The 26,895-nt window shown below is 42.4% G+C and overlaps 1 protein-coding gene across 6 annotated transcripts in view; it reads right to left on the minus strand.

Moving 5' to 3' along the window:
• Window positions 1-26,895, minus strand: part of prickle1b (prickle homolog 1b) — a 176,101-nt gene that overhangs the window by 44,876 nt on the left and 104,330 nt on the right. The window contains exon 1 of one of the 6 annotated variants that reach the window (XM_080190748.1): window positions 11,479-11,591. The exons of 3 other annotated variants lie outside the window; for them this stretch is intronic. The gene's annotated coding sequence lies outside the window, so the exon portion shown is untranslated. Of the gene's footprint in view, window positions 1-10,864; window positions 11,178-11,474; window positions 11,592-26,895 lie in introns of those variants that run through there. 2 more of the 6 variants (XM_080190751.1, XM_080190747.1) reach the window with 2 other exon arrangements.

Consider the following 26,895-nt stretch of genomic DNA (forward strand, 5'->3'; position numbering starts at 1 on the left):
AAACACTGAATGAGAATGTTCTAGCACCATATTGCTGCAGGGAAAAGCCTGGGAACTACAGACCAGTCAGCCTCACATCTCACATACTCAAAAGTATTTTGAGAGACAGGATCTACAGACGTATGTACTGATTAGTGACAGTCAGCATGGGTTTGTGAGTGTGAAATCATGTCTCACGAATTTGAGTTTTTTGAAAGGGTAACCAAGGAGGTAGGTGAGGGCAATGCAGTTGATGTTGTCTACATGGACATTAGCAAGGCCTTTGACAAGGTACCGCATGGTAGGTTGTTGCATAAGGTTAAATCTTGCGGGATCCATGGTGAGGTATCCAAATGGATACAAAATTGGCTCCTTGCCAGAAGCCAGAGGGTGGTTGTAGAGAATTGTTTTTAAAACTGGAGGCCTGTGACCAGCGGTATGCCTCAGGGATCCATCTGGGTCCACTGTTATTTGTCATTTATATTAATGATTTGGATGACAGTGTAGGAGGTATGCTTAGAAAGTTCGCAGATGACATGAAGATTGCTGGCATAGTGGACAGTGAAGAAAGTTATCTCCAATTGCAACAGATCTTGATCAATTGGGCCAGTGGCTAGCGAATGGCAGATAGAGTTTAATTTAAACAAATGCAAGGTGATGCATTTTGGTAGATTGAACCAGGGCAGGACTTACACAGTTAATGGTAGGGCGTTGGGAAGAGTTACAGAACAAAGAGATCTAGGGGTACATGTTCATAGCTCCTTGAAAGTGGAGTCACAGGTGGGCAGAGTGGTGAAGAAGGCATTTGGCATGCTTGGTTTCATCGGAATACAGGAGTTGGAATGTCTTGTTGAAGTTGTACAAGACATTGGTAAGGCCACACTTGGAATGCTGTGTATAATTCTGGTCGCTCTATTATAGACAGGATATAGAGGGATATGGGCAATTGGGATTAGCTTAGGGGTTTCAAAAAAAAAGGGCCACATGGACAAGTTGGGCCAAAGGGCCTTTTCCATGCTGTAAACGTCTATGACTCTATATTCTATACAGAAGTGTTTAGATTACATGAAGCAAAAGATCTTTTCTCCTTTCCAACTGATGCCTCATATAAGATATATTGAGGAGATGATTATGGTTGTTGGATGTCAGTCACCTCAGTCCCAGGAGAGCACTGCAGGAGTTCCTTAGGGTAGTATCCTAGGTCCTATCTACAGCTGTTTCATTATTGACCTATCCTGCATCATAAAATCAGAAGAGGGGATGTTTGCTGACACTGAAGCAGTCCATGCCCACATATAGCAAAATCTGGACAACATTCAAGATTGGACTAGTAAGTGGCAAGTTACTTTCATGCCACACAAGTGCCAGGCGGTGACCAATTCCAACAACAGAGAATCTAATCTAAACTAGGTTGGTGGGGCATGGGAGTCTAAGGAGAAGCTCAGATTGGGATGGAAGATTGGGATGGGATTTAGAATCTAGCAAAGGACGAACAAGAAACTAATAACGAAACAGAAGAAAGAATGTGAATGCAAGCTAACAAGAAAAATAAAAATGGACTAAAAGCTTCTTTAGATATGTGAAAAGGAAAAGATTAGCAGGGACAAATGTGGGCCTATTACAGGCAGGAACAGGAGAATTTATAACAGAGAACAGGGAACTGGCAGAGAAACTAAAAAATTTACTTGTGCCCATTTTCACAGAGGAAGATACAAAAAATCTCCCAGAAACATCAGGGAACTAACTGGCTTATGGAAATGAGGAAATAAAATAAATTAGCATCAAAAAAATTAATTGAATTTGGGATCAATAAATCCCTTGGACCAGATGAGCTATTTTCTAACCCTAAGAGAAAAAATGCTGGAAAATCTCAGCAGGTCTGGCAGCATCTGTAAGTAGAGAAAAGAGCTGATGTTAAGTCCAGGTGACCCTTTGGCAAAGCTACATTCTAAAGGTGTTGAAGGAGGTGGTTCCAGAGGTATTAGATGCATTGCGGTGACCTTTCAAAATTTTTGTAGATTCTGATAATATGATAGAATTTGACATTAAGTTTAAAAATGATATAGTTTATTCTGATACAGCATCTTAAAGCAGTACAAAGGAAGTGATAAAGGTATGAGGGACAACTTGGCTTTGGTGGAATAAACAAATTGAAGAAGACAGGCACTGGCTAGTATTTAAAGAAGTATTACGTGGTTTACAACAGCGTTTGATGGAGAGATGGGGAGGCAGTGGCATAGTGGTATTGTCACTAGATTGGTAACGCAAAGACCCAGGGAAATGTTTTGGGGACCCAGTTCAAATCTGAATTCAATAAAAAAAAATCTAGAATTGCAAGTCCAGTGCTACCATGAAACCATTGTTGATTGTGGTAAAAATCTATCTAGTTCACTAATGACCTATAGGGAAGGAAAGTTACTGTCTTTACCTGGTCTGGCCCATGTGATTCCAAACCTATAGTTGACTCTTAGCTGCTCTCTGAAATGGCCCAGCAAGCCACTCAGTTGTATCCAACTGCTACAAAGTCTACAAAAAGGAATTAAATCAGATGGATCACCCAACATTGACCTAAGCAACAGAAATAACAAGGGCAAACCCAGCCCTGTCAACACTGCAAAGTCCTCCATGTTAACATCTGGGTGCTTGTGCCAAAATTGAGGGAGCAATCTCATGGACTAGCCAAGCAACTGCTTGAAAGTTATACTGATTCTAGTGTCCCAAACACCACCATCACCAGCTCTGATGAAGGGTCATCCAGACTTGAAATGTTAACTCTGTTTTTCTCTCGACAAATGCTATCAGACCTGCTGAGATTTTTTTAGCATTTTCTGGTTTTGATTTGAACCACCATCGCCATTCCTGGATATGTCCTCGTCCCATCAGCAGGACAGACCCAGTAGATATGGTGACATAGTGGTAAAAAGCAAATGACCAGATGCTGGAATCTGAAGCCAAAAGAGAAAATGCTGGAAAATCTCAGCAGATCTGGCAGCATCTGCAACAAGAGAAAAGTGGTGATGTTTTGAGTCCAGATGACCCTTTGTCAAAGCTTTTTTCTTCCCTTTCCGTACAGATGCTGGCAGACCTGCTGAGATTCTCCAGAATTTTTTCTTTTGATGATATAGTGGTATACAGTCAGGAGGAAGTTGCCCTGGGAGTCCTCAATAATTGATCCCAGATTCCATGAAGTCTCATGGCTTCAAGTCAAATGTGGGCAAGGAATTCCCCTGCTGATTACTACATACCCTCCTCCCCCAGCTATTGAACCAGTACTCCTCCATTTTGAACACCACTTTGGAGGAGGCACTGAGGGTGGCAAGGATGCAGAATGTACTCTGGTTGAGGAACTTTAATGTTTGGTAGCACCGTCACACACCAAACTAGCCAAGTCCTAATGGATATTGCTGCTGTTCTGGGTCTGTGGCAGGTGGCGAGTGAGCCAACAAGAGATGCCAACCTGGTGAAGCAACAAAACAGGACTAAGTGCATGCCAGACAGCAAAAATAGCAAGTGATAGACGGAGCTAAGCACTCCCACAACTGATGGATCAGATGCAAGCTCTGCAGTCCTGCACACCCAGCCCTGAATGGTGGCGGACAATTAAACTTCTCAATGGATGAGGAAATTCCACAAATATCCCCATCTTCAATGATAGACGAGCCTGGCACATCAGTGCCAAAAATAAGGATGAAACATTTGCAACAATCAAAGTGCCAGAAGTGCCAAGTGGATGATTCATCTTCCTCTCCTCCAGAGGTCCCCAGCATCGCAGATGCCAGTCTTCAGGCAAGTTAATTCACTCCACATATCATCAAGAAATGGCAGAAGGCACTGGATACGGCAAAGCTTATGGGTCCTGACGTTCTAGCAATAGTACCAAAGTCTTGTGATCCAGAACTTGCTGACCCCCTAGCAAGTCAGTACAGATATATCACTGGTACCTACCTGGCAATATGAAAAATTATCCAGGTATGTCCTGTACACAAAAAGTAGGACAAATCCAACCTGGCCAATTACCTCCCCATCATTCTACTGTCGATCATCAGTAAAATGATGGAAGAAGTAATCAACAATGCAATCAAGCAGCACTTACTCAGCAGTAACCTGCTCATGGACATTCAGTTTGAGTTTTGACAAGTTTGTTCGGCTCCTAATCATTACAGCACTGATCCACACATGGACGAAAAGAGCTGAACTCCAGAGGTGACAGTGATTGCTGCTGACATCAAAGTTATATTTGACTGAATGTAGCATCAAGGAGCCCGAGCAAATCTAGAGTCAATGGGAATCAGGGAGAAAACTCTTTGCTGGTTGGAGTCATACTTAGCACAAATTAAGACAGTTGTGGTTATTGGAGATCAGTCATCTCAGCTCCATGATGTCACTGCAGGAATTCCTCAAGGGAGTATCCTCGTCCCAGTCATCTTCAGTTGCTTCATCAATAACCTTCCATCCTTGGTTCAAAAGCAAGGAATGTTCACTGATGGTTGTGGAATGTTCAGCACCATGCGTGACTTGTCAGATGCTGAAATAGTCCATGTCCTTGTGCAACAAGATCTGGATACTTGGTAAGGTCAGACTTGGTGACGTGGCAAGTAATATTTGTGCGGCACAGATGCCAAGAAATGACCATCTCCAAGAAATGACCATCTCTAACCCTTGCCCCTTGACATTCTATGATATTACCATCATTGAACCTCCTACTTTTGACAACTAGGGGTTCCATTGACCAGAAACCCAACTGGATCAGCCATATAAAAATTGTGGCTACAAGAACAAGTCAGAGGCCAGGAATCCTGCAGACAGGAACTCCCTTCTGACTCCAAAGCTTGTCCACAGTCTGAAGGGCATAAGTCAGGGGTATGATGGAATACTCTCCACTTGCCTGGAAGAGTGCAGCATTAACAACACTCAAGAATCTGGACCCCATCCAGGGCAAAGCAGGCTAGTTGACTGACATACCTTCCACAAAAATTCACTCCTGCCACTACCAAGGCACAGTAGCAGCAGTGTGTACCATCTACAATATGCAGCACAGGAACTCACCAAGGCTCCTTTGACAGCACCTTCCAAATCCTTGACTACAGCTATTTAGAAGGACAAAGGCAACAGATACATGGGAAGACTGCCACCAAGTTTCCCTCCAAATCACACGCAATCCTGACTTGCTATTCTTTCGCTGCCTGGAACTGCCTCCCTGACAGCACTATGGTGCACCTGATGAAGGAACAGCCAGTTCCAAAAGCTAGTGGCGTTTACTACAAATAAACCTGTTGGATTTTAACCTGGCATTGTGTGACTTCTTACTGTGTTTACCCCAGTCCAATGCTGGCATCTCCACATTGCAATTCAAAAAGGCAGCTCACTACCACATTCTCAAGGACAGTTAGGGATACTGCCCGAGCCAGCAAAGCCCACATCCATTATGAAATAGAAAAAGGACTGGAAAGTAGAAAATGTAACCCCACTATTTAAGAAGGGAGGTAGAAGGATAACAATGAACTAAAGTCAGATGTCAGTGATAGGGAGAACATTACGAGTCTGTTACAAAGGATGTGATAACTGGACACTTAGAAAATAATGATATGATTGGGCAGAGGCAATATGAATTTGTGAAATCATGTTTAACAAATCTGGTGGGAGCTTTTTGAGGAAATTAGTTGTAGTATAGATAAAGGAGAACAAGCGCATAGATGTATTTGGATTTTCAAAAAGCTTTTGCTAAGGTCCCACACAGACAACTAAATTTAGAGGACGAGTTTGGCGGTAATATGCTGGTATGGATTGAGAATTGGTTAACAGACAGAAACCAGGGTAGGAATAAATGGGTCATTCTCAGGATGACAGGCTGTTACTAGTTGGATACTGTAAGGATCATTACTGGGACTACAATCTTTACTGATGATTTGGATTTGGGGAATAAACATCATATTTCCAGCTTGCTGATGACACAATACTTGGTGGCAAAGTAAGATGTGAGGAGGATGCAAAGAGGCTTCAAGAGGATTTGAACAAGCTTAGTGAATGGGCAAGATCATGGCAGATGGAATATAATGCGAATAAGTGTGAAGCTATGTATTTTGATAGAAAAAGCAGAAAGGCAGGTGGTGAGATGTTGGGAAGTGTTGATGTCGAAAGGGACCTGAGTGGACTTGAATATCTTTCTTCATGAGTCACAAAAAGCTAGCATGCAGGTGCAGCAAACAATTCAGAAGGCAAATTGTCTGTTGGTCTTCATTGCAAGGGAACGTGAATACAGGAATAAAGATGCCATGCTGTAATTGCACAGAGCCTTGTTGAGACCACACCTGCTGAGTTGTTTACAGTTTTGGTTTCCTTTTCTAAAGAAGGAAGTACTTGCCCTAGAGGAAGCTATAAATTGGTTGGACTTTAACCTGGTGTTGTGAGACTTCTTACTGTGTTTACCCCAGTCCAATGCCGGCATCTCCACATCTAGAGGAAGTGCAACAGGGATTCAGCAGGTTAATCATTGGGATGGTAGGATAGTCTCATGATGATAGATTGAGGAAACTGGACCTGTATTCTCAAGAGCAGCATTTCCTAAATTGTGTTCCATGAAACCCTGGGGTTCCATGTGATTCAATCAGGGGTTCCGCAGTCGATCCAGCAGATTTCAATTTGAGAAAAGCTGTCCAACCAGCTTATCTGGTCAAAGGCAATTTTTCACTTTGTTGACATACTAGTCAACATACCAATGCATTGAGAAGCTGGTCTGTGACTGGACGAGCTGGAAGTAGCAGTTAAGCAGTGAGAGCAAAGACAATGTGACAGGGGACGAGGAAATCCACAACCATGTAACAGTGGCGAGGCTGGGCCTAAGACCTTGAGGCTGGGGGAACAGGGCCTGAGGTCCGATGTTGGGAGTCATAGAAGCCAGGTGCCAGGAATTCGAGGACGGGGGTTCCATTAATTCTTAATACAGACCAGTTACTGCACATGTTTTGAAAAAAAAACAGCTTTTGAAAACAAGGCCGGAATTAACCAGTTCGATTCTCCCGAGAGACCAAGGTTGAGGGGTGGGAGTCTGAGGCTAGGAGACCGAATGGCTGGGAGTCTGAGAGGCGAGGGGATGAAATTTGAAAAACTGAGGCTGGGAGTTCAAGAGGCTTGGGGCAGGATTTGCCCCAAAACTGGAAAATCCCGCCCGAAGTTAACGGATCTTTTCATGGTCTGCCCCTCACCGACTTCAATCCCACGGTGGATGGGATAGTAAAATTCACCCCTAGAAGTCTGGGAAACGGGGGACTGGAGTCCAAGAGACCGAGGTGATGAGTCCAAGGCCAGTGAGCAGGCAACAAAAGAGGTGGAAATGTGGGTGTGGGAGAGAGAGCGATAAAAGTGTGTGTGTGTGTGTGTGTGTGTGTGTGTCAATCTGTGTGTGAGAGACAGAGTGGCCACATGTACATGAGAGAGAATGCATGTATGAACGTTTCTTTTGGGTGTGAGTCTGTGTGTTTGATATCTGAATCCAACTCTTCAGCAACACTCCAAATAGTAACATATTTATGAGCAAAAGAACCATTACAAATGACAAAAAAGACTTAAGTATTTGTTGAATAAGGGAACTTTTTCATTCCAATAAATGTATACATAAAAGTAGAGAAGCTTTTTAATTATTTGTTTTTGTATGTTTGTATCTATTGCACAAAAACTATCAATTTCTTGTATTTTAACTCTTCAACATAATAAAAATGACTGTATAAAATATAGGTTATGCCACAGCTGCAGTATTGTGTGCACCTTCAACTTTCACTTCCTCTATCACCAGTGCACGATTGATAACAGGGCATACCATCCCTAAAATGCATTGCAGAAACTTACTAAGGCTTCTTCCAAACCCAGGAGCTCTACAACCTAGAAGAACAAGAGCAGGAGATACAAGGGGGCAAGTTCCACTCCATGCCACATGCAATCCTGACTTGAAACTATCTTGCCGTCTCTTCACTGTTGCTGCATCAAGATTCCTTCTTAACAGCACTGTAACTGTAGCTATCTCACATGGACCATGGTGGTTCAAGATGGTGGCTCACAAGTGCACTCTCAAAGACATTTAGGGATGTGTAGTAAATGCTAGCCTAGCTGATGATGCCCACATCCAGTGCACAATGATTAGCACTATTGCCTCAGAACGCCAGGGACCCGGGTTATATTCCCGACTTGGTCACTGTGCGAAGTTTGCACATTTTCTTCGTGTTGACGTGGATTTCCTCCTGATGCTCAGATTTCCTCCCACAGTCCAAGCAACGTGCTGGTTAGGTGCATCAGCCATGCTAAATTCTCAGTGTACCTGAACAGGCACCAGAGTGTGGCGACTAGGGGATTTTCACAGTAACTTCATTGCAGTGTTAAAGTAAAACTACTTGTGACACTAATAAATGAACTTTAAACTTTGAACAAAACCCTGTGAAAAATTTTAATAAAAACATTGTGTCAAAAATTACCACTGATTCAGAAAAATAAAATTGTTGATATTCCATCTTTTTTCAGCCAATAGGACTTTCCAGTTGTAATATTTTTGTTGGCTTTGTAATGGTAACAGAAAATATGAAAGTGTTTTCTTATCGTTGTGAGCCAGCCAACACATAAACATCTATTGTATTCAGATAATTTTATTTGAAAGAGTTCATAGAACTAAAATTTCAAATGGATAGTACAGTTTTGCGCTATTCAGGGTCTTTTTTTTAGACTGTAAGGCAGTGTCAGCAGTAAACTTTGTTCCAATACACACATGCGCTCAGGTTACACTCTCTCACCTGTTGGCTCCCGAACAACATGTTCCTTTGTTGCACTTTACGAACTTGGCTTCAAACAGGTTTCAGTAGAGACACTTGATAGGTATTTGAGAAGCCAGCAGGATGGTGTGATATTTAACAAACTCAGGCTTTAGCATAAATGTGAGGAAACCCATGGCAACGATCGCCTCATAATAGTAAGTGTTAAGGTCTATTTTGAAGACCAAAAAAAACTTACTCTATAAACTATATTGTGTATTAAGTATTTAATATACTTTGTTGCACAGTGACCTGACAATAGGGAGAAAATGTCAATTGTTAATTTGCAAGGGTCAGTTCGAATTTCTAAAATGAAATTGGATAGCTAGACACTTGTTTTGGTTCACTGAAGTCACATTTAAATGAAACTTGTCAAGTGACTGGCTTTTAATAGACCTAGTGACAGATTAATTAAGATGAGTATACCATAAATATAAGGCAATTTAGATTATCATGTACGTTCCTTCACAAACAGCCTAATGTACCCCAACACTTGCCGTGCCATTTACTTGTAAAATTTACTCTTTAATCATCAGAAAGCAAAATTAAAAATGCATGGTATGGAGGGTAATGCTTTTCTTTTGATAATTGTCTTTGAAAGCCACACTGGTGAAAAAATTACACATCTCAGGATTCATTTGACACCAGTGCAAATTCAGGCATGTTAACATGATGATAGACTGAAGACTGAGCCAACTCTTACTTTGGAAACCCTTCAATTTCACTGCAGTTCCTTTAAACTAGGATGAGCAAGAAGTTCTTTGCCCTTGATCAGCAATCTTGGTTGCTGGTACTTATGATTGGATATCAGATGAATACTCATCCTGGCTCAGCTGTGATGTCTCTGACAGTCAAATAGTTACCATCAAGGTTTACAAATTGGGTGAGCATCCGTGAAACTGCAAGGATTGGTATCTTTAGGACTGAAGTTTGAAAATTGGACCGAGGAAGTAAAAGACTCGCAAAAGAAAAGATAAATATTAAGCTCTATATTTGGGCTGAAGACCTGCTCTTCTAAGCACACGCAACATATAGATAATCAGTGTGTGTATGGAAACATCTAGCTTGCTGCGCTTCAATCTTATTGGTAAAAATAAATTTGGAATTTGAAAGGGGAAATTACTAGAAACTGAAAATAAACCTGCATCATTGTCTGTTCTTTCAGTACAAGTCCACACAAAATTACTCAAATATATTCAGTGCATTTACATCCATCAACTATGTTTACCTGGCTTTTGGACATCTGCATTATACTTTTTCCAAAGAGGCAGGTTTTACTTTTTACCATGCACAATATTGCACCTTTGCTCTTGTTAAATTGCTTATTTTATAACTCCTCCATTCAGTGCAAAAGGCTTCTGAGCTTTTGCCTGTTAGATAACCAGCCACAAATTTCTAACTGACAGCTCACAAATGCAATGAATTGTGCGTTCTTTTCCACTGACCATGAGTAGAAACCCTAGAAGAGCATTTGAGTGCCTCACATTGCCAACTGAACTCCTTCTTTAAGCTTTTACTTTCAAGGCCAAATCTTTGCCAATACTTACTCAAGAGAACAGTCTAGTCTTTGCAACAGACCTGGCAAGTCAGCTGGGTGTCTATGCTTGCTGACACAAAGCAAACCTGCATCAACTCACCAGAGGTAGAATAGTTCAGTTCAAAACCAAAAAAAAGTGTCTCTGTAAAGCAGCAGACCGTCCCTTGAGCTATGAAAGTGCGCAGAATACCCAGGGAACTGAAGGCAAGTACCGGCTGGATGCACAACCACCCCCCTCCTTCCCTTTGCACTCACACTATCTGCCAATCTCCCTGTCATTATCAACATGCAATTAAGCAGAGAATCGGCTTTGTGCACAATTAAGGGGGCTCTGAAGAGAGGCAGTTGCAATTCTTCCACAGACTGACATGAGTTTTCAGAGACGTCGATTTCCAAATCACAGAAACAAAGCATTATTTCAGAATTTAGCAACTTTTGACAATCTATTAAGTTCATATAAATTCTTACATCCATTCAACATGGAACCATATAAAGGATATTGTGGTTATGTTACATATCTGCTATTAAAAGCCAAAGGACATCTTTGAAATCTTACCTTCAGAGCCAGTGAAGCATTCCTTCTGTGACTAACTATTTACAGCTGAAAGACCGCCGAATAGTCCCCACTTTCTTCCTGTTAAGTCCTGTGATTTGCTGAGCGAGCAGCAAGCAGCCTTCACACTGAAAGACTGAGCAGCTGACTCCCCTGCGCAGAATATGATCCACTCTCTGCTTGCTTGGTAACTCTGTGATAAACTTGCAAGCTTACACAACAACCGCTGAAACATCCATATTCATGCTGTCACCAGCTTACCAGTTCCTTATGTGAAGGCTTCAGGAAAAAAAAAGCTTAGCTAACCCAGATGGTAACCAGCATTATCAACTTCCTTTGGGCTCCAGCACATGCACTGAACCTTACACCACTCCCTCTGAGCCATAACAACATGGAGAGAGATCCTTCCAACCCACATCAAACACCGGGGACAATTATAAAACATATCGCAGAACATTTGAGCAGAAACTTTTCTTGTCCTACGGCTTCAGAAAATTTGTACCCCTCTTTTAGCAACTAAAAACTCTCCTGCACACAAAGCCTTTCAAGTGAAATTCCATTCCTTTACTTGCAGTCAATTATATTTCAATTTGATCTACAAGATAAGACTTACTCACTCTTCCCGATGCTCTGTTTTATGTTGAAACTTCTTTTTGTGAAAAAAATTCTGCTCCGTGTTTTAAATATGCTGGAGATTCATATATTGCACGCAAATATAAAACAATATCAATTTACCAGCCATTAATGCCATTAATCCCTGCTAACTCTGTAATGCCTTTAACCCTGTAATCATGTTTAAATCCTAAGCACAATCTTGTGACATAGCACTGAGTCAGTGACCACAAATGCTGCAAAAACAGCAATGCACATACCACAGTAAAAGCCAAATTCTTTAACTGGTTTAAAAGGACTTCTCAGAATAGCTACTCAGGCTATAGGCCTGGTGTGTCTTACCTCATTCCTTGAAAAATGTTGCCCTTATCCTTATCTGCTTCTGGACACTGGTTGCTGATGACTCTGGGAGTGTTTATGAGATACTATGGAGAGACAAAGACTCCAGAAACTAAAGTAAACTTCCTTCTGTTACTGACAGCCTTTCCTCACACACACAAAGACTGAATGAATGTCTATCCATGACCCTCTGTAATCATCTTACTTCACAATTAACAGTGATGTCAGCAAGTCTGTAGCATTGTGCCAGAATAATTTAACATGTCTTCACAGATGCTGAAGAGGTCATTAACATATGAATTCTTACAACTCGTTTCCTAAACAGGCGTTTTCTTTCTCTCCCTCCCTCACCATGTCCCAAAGTTTAGATAGCTAATGTTATGCCAATATGTAAAATGTTGACGCAGAAGTGTACTGTGTGGGTAATCAGAGGTGCTAATAGCTAATATATTATATGGACACCTATTCAATTGTACAATATAATAGGAATCAAGCCTTTCATTAGAAATTTAAAGTACAAATCATTATGATTTCTTTCTTGTAATGCAGCAGGACGGCTCCAGGCAGCAATTCTTCCTTTGCAACACCAGCCTATGTGATTGCCAGAGCTTTTAATAGAAAGACTACTCTATAGTCATTTCAGGCACCAGGAGGCATTATTTTCAATTTCAGATCTAGCAATTCCGAAACATAAGATCTACCAATTCCATGGCTAGTATATTGAATGCCACCTCTTCTGCTATGCTTGGACAATTGAGGATTCCAATTTGCTAAAAAAAAGGACTGGGATTCTCCGATTGTATTCACCTCACCATCACTCCCAGCAAGAATGAAGAATTTGGTGCTGAGCTGAGCTAAAATTCCATTCCCTGCAGCGGGACTGGAGAATCGCAGCTGTGGGTGAGGTCAGGGAATTCCAGCTGGGATTCCTCTCTTGATAAGAAGTCTCACAACAACAGGTTAAAGTCCAACCAGTTTATTTGATAGTAAACCCACAAGCTTTCAGGGTTTGCCCCTTCATCAGGTGACGGGCATCAGTCTTTTTTATGATAGTAGTTCAATGCAAACCTCCAATTTCAAATTGTAGCCCTGTGTTTGATGATATTCGTTCACATAGAGACTTGTGGGAGGTTGTGATAGGTTTTACATGTACCAGTAAATCCAGGCACTTCTACAGCATTTCCATGTTTGTTTCAAGCTTTAAGTTTGTTTATTTATCTTTTGTCAGGCTTACATTAACACGGCAATGAAGTTACTGTGAAACTCCCCTAGTCACCAGACTCTAGCGTCTGATCAGGTACACTGAGGGAAGATTTTGCATGGCCAATGCACCTAACCAGCATATCTTTCAGACTGTGGGAGGAAACCTGAGTACCTGGAAGAAACCCACACAGACCCAGGGAGAACATGCAGGCTCTGCACAGACAAGCTGGGAATCAAACCCAGGTCCCTGAAAGCAAGACTATTGGTTCACTAGAACGATTATAAGGTTTAAATGATTAAATTCTGAGGGCAGGTTGTAAAAATCTGGATTATATTCCCTTCAATTTAGAAGATTGAAGGGCGATTATAAAGAAGATCGTTATAAAATGATAAAGGAATTTGATATGTTAGATACAAATAACCCATTTCCTCTGGTATGGGAATCCAGAAAAAGTGTGCGTAATGTTAAAATTAGAGCCAGGCCATTGAGCAGTAAAATCAGTTAAACAAAGAACAGTTGAAATCTAAAACTTTGGCCGGAATTTTACCAACACATTCACCCTGATTCCAGGGGCGAGCAATGTTCGGAGAATGGCGTTCTTCGTTGGCCTCGGGCACGATCGTACGAATCTTGGGCGGACGTGCTGGTAAAATTCCACCTCCTGTCTCCCAAAATGTTGTGAATGCATTTAGGATTTTCAAAACTGAGATTGATAAATATTTGTGGATATCAAGAGACATTGAGCAATGGCAAGTAATTGGAATTCAGATACAGATTATCCATGATTTTATTGAAAGAGGATGTCAGTCTAAGGGAGCTGAATGAACTGTTCCTGCTTCAATAGGCTGAACTGAATACAGTCCATCATGGAGGCAACAATGGCTGCCCATGTAATAGTGGGAGAGGATCTACGTCAGTCTGCTGATGGCAGCAAAATCTCCACCAATTAATTTGGAGGGCAGAAGGGACTGCCAAGAAATTCCCAGCTGCTGACACCGAGATATCAATTAGGCTCATTAATGAGCCAATTATCCCTGAGCTCAATGTGCTGATGATATATCTTCTGCGCCTTCAGAAGGCCACCCAGCAAAGTCTATTTGGTTTGCCGGCAGCCTCCTACTGGTATGGGGAAGGCGGATTGTCCCTCACTATCAGGCACTTATGCCCTTATCTCTGACACTCAACCTTCTCCCTCCATCTCCTGTGACACCCATCCCACATTCATTCATCTGTGGCCTGGGGTCCCTCCATTGTCCCGGGCCTTGGTTGAGTGCAATGCTGCCAGTTGTCCCCACTTCCACTGGCAGTATGGGGAGCTCCTGCCCTGTGATTGACTGGCAGCTCTCAGCGGGCGGGACTCCTGCTGCCACACACTTCAATCACAGGGATGGCATAGCAACAGCCAATTAAGAGACTTGATTCTCTCATGCTTCCTCCTACAATATTGGACGGCCCTCGCCAGTTCAGTGAGTATTGGGTAAGACTCCTATCAGCCCGACAAAATTCCAACCTGTGCACTTGCAAATTTCTCATACAGAAAGTGCAATGCTTTTACAATTTTCATGAATGTAGCAAACTGAAGATGGGAGACTGCTTTTCTTAGCTGCACCTTGGAATACGTTTGGTGAGAAACAATAGCACACTAATTCCAAAAGCACCCTCTGTTTAAGACTATCTTGCACAGGTGTCACTGTAGATGACTGGTTCACAAACATTTACAATCTGATTGTCCTTACAGTTAAATGCTCAAAGTGAGTAATTCAACATCAAGGAAACCACTCTGCCTGGACATTAAACCAAAGGATGAGGATAAGATAAAGAACAGAAGATAGGTGGGAAAAAAAATAGATTGCTTGCTTGCATTTGCTATGTTTGACACAAGTGGATCCCTCAGGCATACAGCAGCAACTAAAGATTTCACACAAGGGATCTGTGATGCCAGTTTGTAGTCTTTTGCTGTATACCCCACTAAATCTCAATTCATTATCAGAGAAAACTAGGTTACAAGCCTTGTTGTAGGTTTAAGAAATCAGGTGCTTGGCACATAGAATTTAATTTAAAAAGTTTTACGCTCTCCAATCCAGTGGGGGCAGGAGCAGGAATGGAGGAGCATAACATTGCAAAGCAAGATTTCCTCCAAGTTACCACCCGCCAAGATCTGGTAGCAATTTTACACTGGGGCAGCAGGGCCTTGGAGATGAAACCTTCCATTGCCCCAATTCAGGCTCTTACGTGACCAATTAATGCCACAAAGCCCTTTTTCCACCCAGCCTCAAGTCTTAGGCTAGTGGGTGGAGATAGCTTGGAGGGAGGAAAGCATAGCTGTACAAAGATGGATCTTCGGCAGTAAGGGGTGGGGGGATGCCTCCATCAGAAGTCCCCTTCTGACTGAGGGCAACCTCCCCTTTAGGGTTGGTGACCACTGAACCTCCCTTTCTCCCAGTAGCCTATCTCTCCTGAGGCCCTGATATATCACTTTGTGACACCCCTGCATTCCCTCCCTTCCCCTCCCTGGGACCCCTGTTCTTCAGTTCACAGGCTACGGGATTTTACAACTTCATTGCAGTGTTAATGTAAGCCTATTTGTGACTGATAAATAAGTTTTAAATTTATTTTAGATCTGTACTTATGCTAAGAAGTAATAATGCACGCATGGAGTAAATAAACCTGTTAATGAAGGATCATTTGTACTGAATCATGGTATTTTTACAATAGCCCTCAATTAGGCTGCAGTGCAATGGGATAAGTTACAAAGTGATGTTGTAGTGCCTCTTCCGGCCACTGCAGTGCTGTGCCTGGAGGGATTGGAGAGCTGCCGGCCAATCTGATTGACTGACAGCTCTCCAAGGCAGGTCTTACTCCTGAGTGGGGCGCAGAAGTCCTGCTCTATGCTAGTCAACATTTTATAGAATGTAGTATGGCATTGGAGCTATTCTTTCGCTGGCCCTGCTGTCCTGAAAATTCAGTGCTCCGAAAGCTAGTGGATTTTGCTACCAAATAAACCTGTTGGACTTTACCCTGGTGTTGTGAGACTTCTTACTGAAAATTCAGGCCAAGGCTCAGCTGCTTCCAAAGGCAACATCACTTTGCAACTTATCCCACTGCATTGCAGCCTAATACCATTAAATGGTTTAATACCATTTTAATATATATTTGATAAACATTTGATGCTTTGCAGTTTGCACTTTGCAAATTCAGAACTGGATTTATACCTTTAGTAAATTTGTTGCTTTATCTATATAACTAAAAGTTTAAAGTTTACTATTATTAGTCATAAATAAGCTTACATTAACATTACAATGAAGTTACTGTGATTCCATGGGTGGAATCTTCCATTCTGAAGTAAGTTCAGTGGCGAGGGTGGAGATGGGGCGGGATGGCTGGACTTGCACGACTATGCACTGTTCAGTTCATGACTTATGCATCCATGTGGAGAATGCCAAATTTTTCAGTGGGTGCAGGTCTTTAGTTCATGGGGTTGAAGGTCTGCATACCATATTTATAAGGCATCCAGGCAGCCATTCACTCACTGCAGGCCATAAGCTCAGGTTCATTCATCCAGGATGTCACAGAAACACAAACAATGTGTGATCTCATGGTTCACCAAAGCTTTCCTGAGGACTCCACCAGTCCATCCAGGAAAGGCAGGAGGCGTTGTTTCATCAGGATGGCAGCAGGAGGTTCTCCCATCTGACCACGGTGGCCTGGGCAGAGGTCACAGCAGAGGTTAGCACCCATGGAGTCCGGCACAGAGCCACCCAGCATTGCTGAAAGAGCATGAGCGATCTGCTGTGCTTTTCCGTGTTAACTGCAGTCACTGGAAACTGACATTCATAAGGGCACCAGGCAGTCTAAATGCACAAATGCACAAGGATGTCACACAGCAGTTTGGTTTGCTGCACTCACCAGCAGATGGGACTTGAATGTATGCTCTCATGCTCCTAAACTCATATAAGTTTCAGGACATCCTGCTTCTTAATCACTAACTGGGGAGGGCACAGCAGCTGCCTTAGGCATGCATGTTCCTGAACTGCTCATGCAACCATTTGGATGACAATCAATCGTTCTGTCTTTATGCAGGAGAAGAAGGCCCGTAGCAAATGTGAGTCCTCCTAGGTCAGAGGTGGAATTCCGGACATTTGAATTTTGTTTAGGCGTTCATTGGATGTGGGCATTGCTGGCTGAGCCAGCATTTATTGCCATCCATGGGAGCACGTTAAGAGTCAGCCACATTGCTGTGGTTCTGGAATCACGTATAGGCCAGACTCTGTAAGGATGGCAGATTTCCTTCCCTGAAGGACATGAGTGAACCAGATGGGTATTTATGACAATCAACAGTGGTTTCGAGGTCATCATTAGTCTCTTAATTCCCCTTCAACTCGATTTTCACGTGGGTCAGATCATAAACAATGATGAGACAGAGTACAGAGAGAGAATCTGGTGAACTGGTGCAACGGCAATAATCTCACCTTCAATGTCAGTAAAATGAAGGAGATAGTCATCATCTTCAGGAAATGTAGTGGAGGATATGCTCCTGTCTACATCAACGGGGTTGAAGTGGAAATGATAGAGGTTTTTAGGTGTCAAGATCACAAACAACCTGTCCTGGTCCCTCCACACTGATGCTATGATTAAGAAAGCCCACCAATGCCTCTACTTTCTCAGGAGGCTAAGGAAATTTGGCTATGACAACTTTTACGGATGCACCATGGAAAGCATCCTTTCTGGTTGTATCACAGCTTGGCATGGCTCATGCTCTGTCCAAGACCGCAAGAAACTGCAAAGGGTTGTGAGCAAAGTTCAGTCCATCGTGCAAACCAGCCTCCCATCCACTGACTCTGTCTACATTTCAGCAACCTCAGAAAAGTAGCCAGCATAATCAAGGACCCCACACATCCCGGACATACTCTCTTCCATCTTCTTCTGTCAGGAAATAGATACAAAAGTCTGAGGTCATGTACCAACCAACTCGAGAACAGATTCTTTTGCGCTGCCATTAGACTTCTGAATGGACCTAGCTGATATTAAGTCGATCTTTCTCTACACATTAGCTATGACTGTAACACTGCCTTTTGTACCCTCTCCTTTCCTTCTCTATGTATGGTATGCTTTATCTGTATAGCTTGCAAGAAACAATATTTTTCACTGTATACTAATACGTATGACAATAATAAATCAAACCAAATCAAAATTCAGCTTTTTATTGAATTCAATTTTCACCATCTGTGGCGACAGAATATGTACCTGGGTCTCCAGAACATTTCCCTGGGTTTCTGGATTACTAGTCTGGTGACAATATCACCACGTCACTGTCTCCCCGCTCCTTGCTTTAGAGGCATAGGCCGCAGAAATAGCCAGGGCGAGGCCAGACCATAGCTATGCTGAAGACTAGATAATACTCCTCCTGGAAGCTAGTGTGAATGTCTCCCATCTGCATTTGTCAGTTGCAAGCTTTCGGGGTTTTCCCCTTCGTCAGGTGAATGGAGAGTTCCATTCACCTGATGAAGGGGCAAACCCCAAAAACTTGTGAGTTTACTATCAAATAAATTGGTTGGACTTAAACCTAGGGTTGCCAGACTTCTTACTGCGTTTACCCCAGTCCAACGCCGGCAGCTCCACATCATTTGTCAGTTGCGCCATGGAGTGGGCAACTTATTTAAGAAGCCTGTTTATTCAACCACTAATTCTTTATTTTCTCCGTTTCAGGTCTCAGCAAGAAACAGGGGAGGCTAGCAGACAGTACCCTGATGGTCTTTTCTCCTGACTTCATCAGATGGTCTCTCAACCCCACCTCCACCATTCACCTGCCTCCCATTTCCAGCTCCACTCCATCGTACCCATCCTTTTTCACACCTTGCCTGCCTCCCATATTCAACTTCCACTTCACCCTACCCTTTATTTTTATTGTTCACCTGCCTTCCATTTCCATCTCCATTCTATTTACCCTTTTCCACCCATGGCCTGCTTTTCATGTCCAAACTCTACTCCACCCTAGCCTCCATTTTCACCCTTTGCCTGTTTTCAGCTTTCTCAGAGGTGTTTCTACTGGCACTCGATATGAACAGGCCCCAAGAAGTTGAAAACAGCACCTACTAACTTCAAAATCATAGAAGGAGTGATGTTCACTAGTTGCACATACCTATACAGTTGTAAAAGTGAAACATTCCAATTTCTAACTGGCATTAATTGGAAAGGGAACTTGATTCTGGCAAGGTGGCCTCTTAAGGAGCATTCATGACACCCCATTGCATGCAAAAGGGCTTCCTGACATTATTTGTCGGGAAGCTTGACCCAACCTTAACCCGTCTTTTCCATCTGGAGAACAGAATTCCTACAGTTCATCCCAAAGCTTGGAAACTGATTTTTTTGGCCTCTCACCAAATTCAGTTCGCTTGCCTGCCAGACCTTTCGCTGCTTGCGGGACTGGAAGATTCCACTCCATATAAAGGTGAGGATTCAACTCACCAGTGGATAGTTGACCATTGCACTACCTGGCAAGCCAAGCAAGCCATATCTGAGCCTGGTATCCCTGGGCTATGGAGATAAATCAACTGTGGTTCCTATTTCTGATCACTATGCAACAACTCATTATACAGTGTATGAATGTTTTCATGTATAAACAGAGGAGACAAAATTTCGGAAAACTTGCATCAAGGTAAAATCAGCTGCCAACGTTCACAGTGAACATTCAAGTGCTTCGGTAGGGGTATCTGAGGGCTGTTGGCATCTTTGGATTAAGTTGCTTTCTTGAGGAGAGATGAGGGAGAAATTGGATTCTTAATATGACTGAAATTCATTTCAAAAATTGAAACAACTTAAAAGTCAAACCCATCATTATAAAATTATGTCAACAGGTAGCTTTTTTTTTGCAAGTTTAGTTTCCTACGGAAGAATGTAAATTATATACATGAAAAAATCAAAACTGTAATTAGGCTGCTGCCAAATAACCACTTAGGCTGGGTGGATGAGATGACCTGATACAAAATATGTGCCAGTAAAATGAAAAATGTAAGTTAAACCTAAATAACAAGCCCCATTCACACTACAGCTGTTAACTCTATTTTCTTATAGATTTACCATAAAATTGCAGAGCTGGCTTGTGATAGTTTTAATTCAGGGCAAAACTCCCACCACTTGTTGCCAGTTCAAAGCGACATTGTTACTTGGAATTTCTGGCTTATAATTGAAAAAATCCTGCATATAAACACAGGCAAAATGAGATACTACAAATGCTAGTGGCCATAATAAAATCATTCTCTTTGAAATGAAACACCTACGTGAAAATTACATCAGCTTCTACATAGCTATTTTATTCACAAGTGCCCTCATAATTCATCCCTTCTCCAGGAATGTTTGGCTTGTTACCCAGAAATATCTTAACAAGAGCTGGCTGTGACTTACAGTGGTTTGAGTTGTTCAGTTGCAGACGGGCTGGATTCCAATCCCAATGCACTTTGAGTCTGGAGGAAACCACAGCCTGCATTGCAAACTTGATCAGTTTGTGATGAGGCTTAAGACAACAGATGAGCACATGTGTTAAGAGGCTTCATTTAATTAATGGCAATCTGCTCCAAAATAAAGGACATCTCACAGTCCAAGAGTATTGTCCTAATGCTGGAAGAGGTACACATATTCCTCTTTACAAAATGCGTGTTCACCACATAGAACAAAAAAAATTACAGCTCAGGCCCTTTGGCCCTCTAAGCCTGCACCGACCATGCTGCCCGACTGAATTAAAACCCCCTATGGTTCTGGGAAACATATCCCTCTATTCCCATCATATCCATGTATTTGTCAAGATGGGGGCCTCCAAATGTCACTATCGTATCTGCTTCCACTACCTCCCCTGGCAGTGAGTTCCAGGCACACACCACCCTCCGTGTAAAAAAACTTGACTGTGAGATGTCCTTTATTTTGGAGCAGATTGCCATACATCTCCTTTAAACCTTGCCCCTCGCAATTTAAACCTATGCCTCTTAAAAATTTATTCTTCCAATCAGTGAAAAGGTTTCTGACTACTCTGTCCACGCCCCTCATAATCTTGTAGACCTCTATCAGTCACCCGCGTTTCTGTAATGGCCACCACATCACATTTCCAAGCAGTGATCCACACTCTAAGCTCATCCGCTTTGTTCACAAGACTTTTAGCGTTAAAATAGACACATCTCAAACCTTTGGTCTGAGCGCTCCCCTTCTCCATCACCTGTCTATCCTCTCTCTTACACTGTCGACAATCCCTCTCTATTTGCGAGCTAACCTTCTTGCTCCCAGTCACTTCATTTCGATTCCCTCCCCCCAACCATTCTAGTTTAAAGTCTCCCCAGTAGCCTTAGCCAACCTTCCTGCCAGGATATTGGTCCCCCTGGGATTCAAATGCCACCCGCCCTTTTTGTACAGGTCACACCTGCCCTTAAAGAGGTCCCAATGATCCAGGAACCTGAATCCCTGTCCCCTGCTCCAATCCCTCAGCCGCGCATTCACTCTCCACCTCATTCCATTCCTGCTCTCACTTTCTCGTGGCACTGGCAACAATCCCGAGATGACTACCTTTGCTTTCCTCCTTCTCAAATGTCTACCTAACTCGCTATATTCTCTTTTCATGACTCCTTCCCTTTTCCTACCTGTGTCAGCATTGCCAGTATGTACCACGACCTCTGGCTCCTCTCCCTCCCACTTCAAGATTTCTGGGACGCGACCAGAAACATCCCGGATCCCGGCACCAGGGAGGCAAACTACCATGCGAGATTTCCCATCTCCCTCCATAAAATCGCCTGTCCGACCCCCTCACTGTAGAGTTCCCGATTAATACTGCCTTCCTCCTCCTCTCCTTACCCTTCTGAGCTACAGGGCCGGACTCTGTGCCAGAGACATGGCCACTGCTGCTTCCACCGGGTGAGCTGTTCCCCCCAACAGTACTCAAACAGGAGTACTTATTGTGAAGGGGCACATCCACTGGGGTGCTCTCTAGCACCTGAGCTTTCCCCTATCTGATCGCGACCCACTTGCCTGCCTCCTGTGGCCCCGGTGTGACCACCTGCTGGTAACTCCTGTCTATCACCTCCTCATTTTCCCTGACCAGACGAAGGTCCTCGAGCTGCAGCTCCAGTTCCCTAACACGGTCCCTTAGGAACCGCAGCTCAACGCACCTGGCACAGATATGGACGTCCGAGAGGCTAGGAGCCTCCGGGACCTCCTACATCTGACACTAGGAACAACAGACTGGCCTCACGCTCATAATTCCCCTTTTCTTCAAGGAACACAGAAAAAGTAATTAAGAATTAAACCTACTGTCCCTTGCCCGTTTCTGCCTAAGCCCTTCAGCTCTCACTCTGCAATCTAACATTTAATACGATGATAAATATAGCTTAATGAGAAGCAAAATTCTAAGTCGCAAGAGAGAAGTAGAAACGGTTATTTTAACAACAAACATCAGCTAGAAACTACGGGAAAGATTTTCCAGCCGTTCCCGCTGGTGGGACCACGGTGAATCCCAGCTACGGGTTCCCTGGTGGCAGGACGAGCAAGCCACACAACATGCTGAAAGATCCAACCAGTGGTCAATGGCGAGATACCCTTGCTGCCAGAAAACACACCGCGTGGGCCTGGAAAATCACACACTTCAGCTGAATTTATCAATCAGTGATGTACGTTTGCTCTATGTGTTTATGAAAGAGTGGGAAGATTCCATGCACTGAACTATGAATGGAAGTGAATTGCCTTGAAAGATGCATTCAAAGAGGCAGCTTGTAGGTATAAATCATTTTGACTTGTTTGGCTACTGGCCAGAGCTGATGATACCTTTCACAATCAACACTGTACAAGGGAGCTGCCTTTGCTGTCGCCTTAATTTCCTTGGGACCTGCAAGGTGTGTCCCATCCTGCATCAAAAACAATCTCTGCAGGGCCTATGGAACTAGGCCCAACAATTGCAAAGGCCAGCAAGCTGCTTCCTCAGTGGAATTGAATATTTATCTGTGAACACCCCTAGGTCCCACTTCCTTTTCCTACAACTGGCTAGTTTATTTTGCTTCCCATGGGAAGTCATTACCAAAGATAATTTATTAGTATGGCATTTGTAGGTCAGAAAAATGCAAATTATGTCGCTTTTTGTTTAGATACCCAGTGTTAAATGGTCATGTAATTAATGAGGAATTTATTCACTTGTCCAGGACATTGGCACATTCACACCCTTTTCCTTTTGAAGAGAGACAAAAAGCATGAACTGAGGGAATTGTTTGAGGCTATGCACATAGAAGAGGAATAAATTAGAATCTGATTAGCAGGAAAGAGGCCAGTCTTAAAAACAAAATACAAAGTTAACTTTTCTTACTTTGATACTTTAGACAAAATATTTTTTTCTCAGCAAGTTCCAGTGACCTCATGGCCTAACAACTTAATTCCCTGACCTTGTCATAAAATACGGACTATTTTCAATCATAGTATTTAAGGAGGGCAGAATTTTAAAAGCTTAAATTTTGTTTGCCATATCATTGCTATTTATAAGCCAGGAAGATGACATCACAGCAATTTTGATGTGGGTAAGCCGGCGTTGGACTGGCGTAAACACAGTAAATAGTCCAACCTATTTATTTGATAATAATAATGATAATAATCAAATAAATAGGTTGGACTAAAACCTGGTGTTGTCAGACTTTTTACTGTGATCACAGCAATTTGACAGGGCTTTTAAAAAACCCGTGTTAAAAAGTGGTCAACTAACTTGTAGCAATTACACAAATGCTGCTAATCAGAATGCTGTAATTACATTTATGTCTCTAATTGAACTTGTGCAAAGAAATTAAATTAATGAGTGCACAGATGCCAAATTAGCAAAGTTCATGTTAAATTTGAAGTCATAATTTGCTGCAGGGAAGGGCCTGATGGCCAATATAACAGCTCTTTTTTTTCCTGCCACTGTGATCTTGTTTTCTCTCCTGGAGAACACAAGCTGAGGAGCAGATTTCACCTACTGGTAACCTCTGTTATCACACATAGTATTTATTATTTGCCTGATTTCAATGCATGTCCACAAGCTACTCCTTCAACCATAAGGAGATATTAGGTTAAGCTGATGCTGTCTTTCCCTGATCTTCAGACATGCACACACACACTGGCAGATGATACAATCTCTACTGCAGATTACTAATTCATTTTATACTGGACTGAATTGGGACCGACCTGATCTGCATACCTCAGTATCACACTTTGCAGTGAATATATACAGAAAGCTATGGATTTGTTCCTTCCCCAAGTGGCCATCCTTTCCCTGAGCCAACTTAACAAGTATTAACAAGCTATTGTCCACTGAAGGCATCACAACCAAGGTTTATCCCACACACATGTATTTTTCAGCAGAGGTCACTAAATACAGATGGGAGCAAGAACTTGAGCGAATTTTAATTCTTTCCAGTTAATGCGAAGAAAAATTGGGAGAGTACTTCAATTGGCTGGCAATCTGTCTCACTATGTTACTGTCCAGCCAGAGAAGATGAAAATTAATCCATTCAAGACTCATTGCAGCACCTATACTAAGATCAAGCAACTCAGTAAAAATAAACTTGGGTGGAATCTTCTGATATTTTGTCACTGCCAATTTTAGTGAGAAAATTGGTGTGTATCTCTCCAACTGCGCAACTGAGTTTCCGCTCCTCATTTTCTGGCACGCTGTATAAAGAGAATCTGGGCATGTGGAACCAGCAACCTCCTCCCTCCCACAAGCATAATGGCAACACTACAAGGTTGGCATTACCAGGGGCTTGGCCCTTTCCCCTGGGGCCTGTACCGAACTTTGTGACCTCGATGGGTTCCCCTCGACTGCTTCACGTTTTCAAAAGCCTGTGGTAAACACATCTTCGAGATATGAATATTCAGTTGGGGGGGGGGGGACATATTGTGGTGAAGCCCTTTAATTATATTAAAATTTATTGAAATGAGGTTCCCATTCTGAACATTGGAAAATGAGATCTTGCTGGCAAGATTTTCATTTTCTGATGCCTGTAGGATTTTGGGCCTGTGTCGCTATTTCGTCTGAAGGCTATCATGGCTTCAAAATCGCCTTCTTGGTGCCTTCTTGTTTGGACCGGATCAAATGCTGGCACTAATTTAGGCACTGAGCTGCTCCAGAATCTAGAGATTGGCTGGCCCAACTGAGCCATGTCGGAAACTGAATGGAAATAAATGCAAGTGTTAGGTGCCATTGAAATATTTAATAAGATTCCTGCATTATAACAGGGACTGTACTTAAAGATGCTCCATAAATACAAATTCTCCCTCCTTTCTGTATTTCTTCACTCTTGACTGATATAATGGTCCACATATTTCAATCAGAGAAATTTGAAATGCATTTTAGTGCACTTATAGCTTTCAAGAAGGATTATATTTTGTGACTGCAGTACCAGTGATTGGTAGGTGCTGAAAACAATGCAAGATCCAGACTAGAATGATACTTCATGTACACTGATTTCTCCTCACTCAGCTTCATGTTGCAGTTTGAGTAGCTATATCAAGCCAAACATTAAACAACACATCAACATAGCCTGAGGAAAACACCTTCATAAATAGCTCCAGCATTCCATGTAGATTATGAAGAACCTTTAGCTTTAAGATAATTTACATGCCACCTCAGCACACTATGGTTTGTATCACAGTTTATCCAGTTGATTAAACATCCGTGTAAAACCCCAGCCAAACTGAGGAAGGTCTAAATTGAGTGATTATAGTTACACAAGCTATCAGCACTAGAAGCTGAGGTATGGAGCAGGCAGATTAAACTGAATCTTAGCAGAAAGTGTTATGAATCTTTTTGTGTCTGTAAGGTGCTAAAAGGAATCAGCCTCCTTTGATTGCTGTTATTTCAGTCAAGGTCAGAATACATACACATGGGAGGTGAAGAAAGGATCCAGATCTGGAGTGCTGTAGATTTCCCTTTGTTTATGTCTGGTGGGAACATCCTGTTTAGTACTATGCTCTCAAGCTGTGTTGTCGTTGCACATGGATGATTTTACTTGGCTTAGATGTCCATTTTTATACTGAGACCATTTGCAAAGAACAAGGAATAACAGTCCTGACTAGCATGAAAATGTCATTTCATAAAAGCATTATTAACCCACATTTGATTACAGAACCATACAACATGACATGAGGGCGGATGACCAAACAGTGGTCAAAGAAGTAGGTTTTTAAAGAGCATCTTAAAGAAATAAAGAAAGCAGAGGTTTAGAGAAGAAAATCCAGAGCTTTTGGCTTAGGCTGAACACACAATAACAATTCATATTTATGTACCACCTTTAACATAGTAAAACATCCCAAAGTGTGGCTTATGAATGTTATCAAGCGACATTTAATATCAAGCTAGTTAGGAAATATTAGCCCAGATGATCACAAAAATGCTTGGACAAAGAGGTAGGTTTTCAGAGGTGCCTTGGGAAAAAGAGGGGTTGTGGGGTTTAGGGAAGGAATTCCAGAGGCTGTGGCCTTGGCAGCTAAAGGCACACTCACCAATAATGGAGCAATTAAAATCAGACTTTTGAATGGACCTACCTCATATTAAGTTAATCATTCTCTAAACTCTAGCTATGACTGTAACACATTCTGCACTCTCCTTTCTTTCCATATGAATTGTATGCTTTGTCTGTGCAGTGTGTGAGAAACAATGGCCGCATTTCTCCCATCGTGACCTACAACCTTTCTGGTGGGTCGAGGTGGGAGATGTGCATTGCCGGCCTTGGATTGGGATTTGCACATGCACTGGGAACGCACGCGCATCTTCCAGATCAGGCGACCAGTCGCTGGTCAGACTACACTGCAAACCGGCGGGAAGACAAGTAAGTCATTTGAATTTTTTAAAAATGTAATTTAAATATGTTTAGCAGGTCTTCAT

This window comes from Carcharhinus amblyrhynchos, chromosome 6, assembly GCF_965287045.1.
Source record: "Carcharhinus amblyrhynchos chromosome 6, sCarAmb.v2.hapA, whole genome shotgun sequence".
Taxonomy (NCBI): Eukaryota; Metazoa; Chordata; class Chondrichthyes; order Carcharhiniformes; family Carcharhinidae; genus Carcharhinus; species Carcharhinus amblyrhynchos.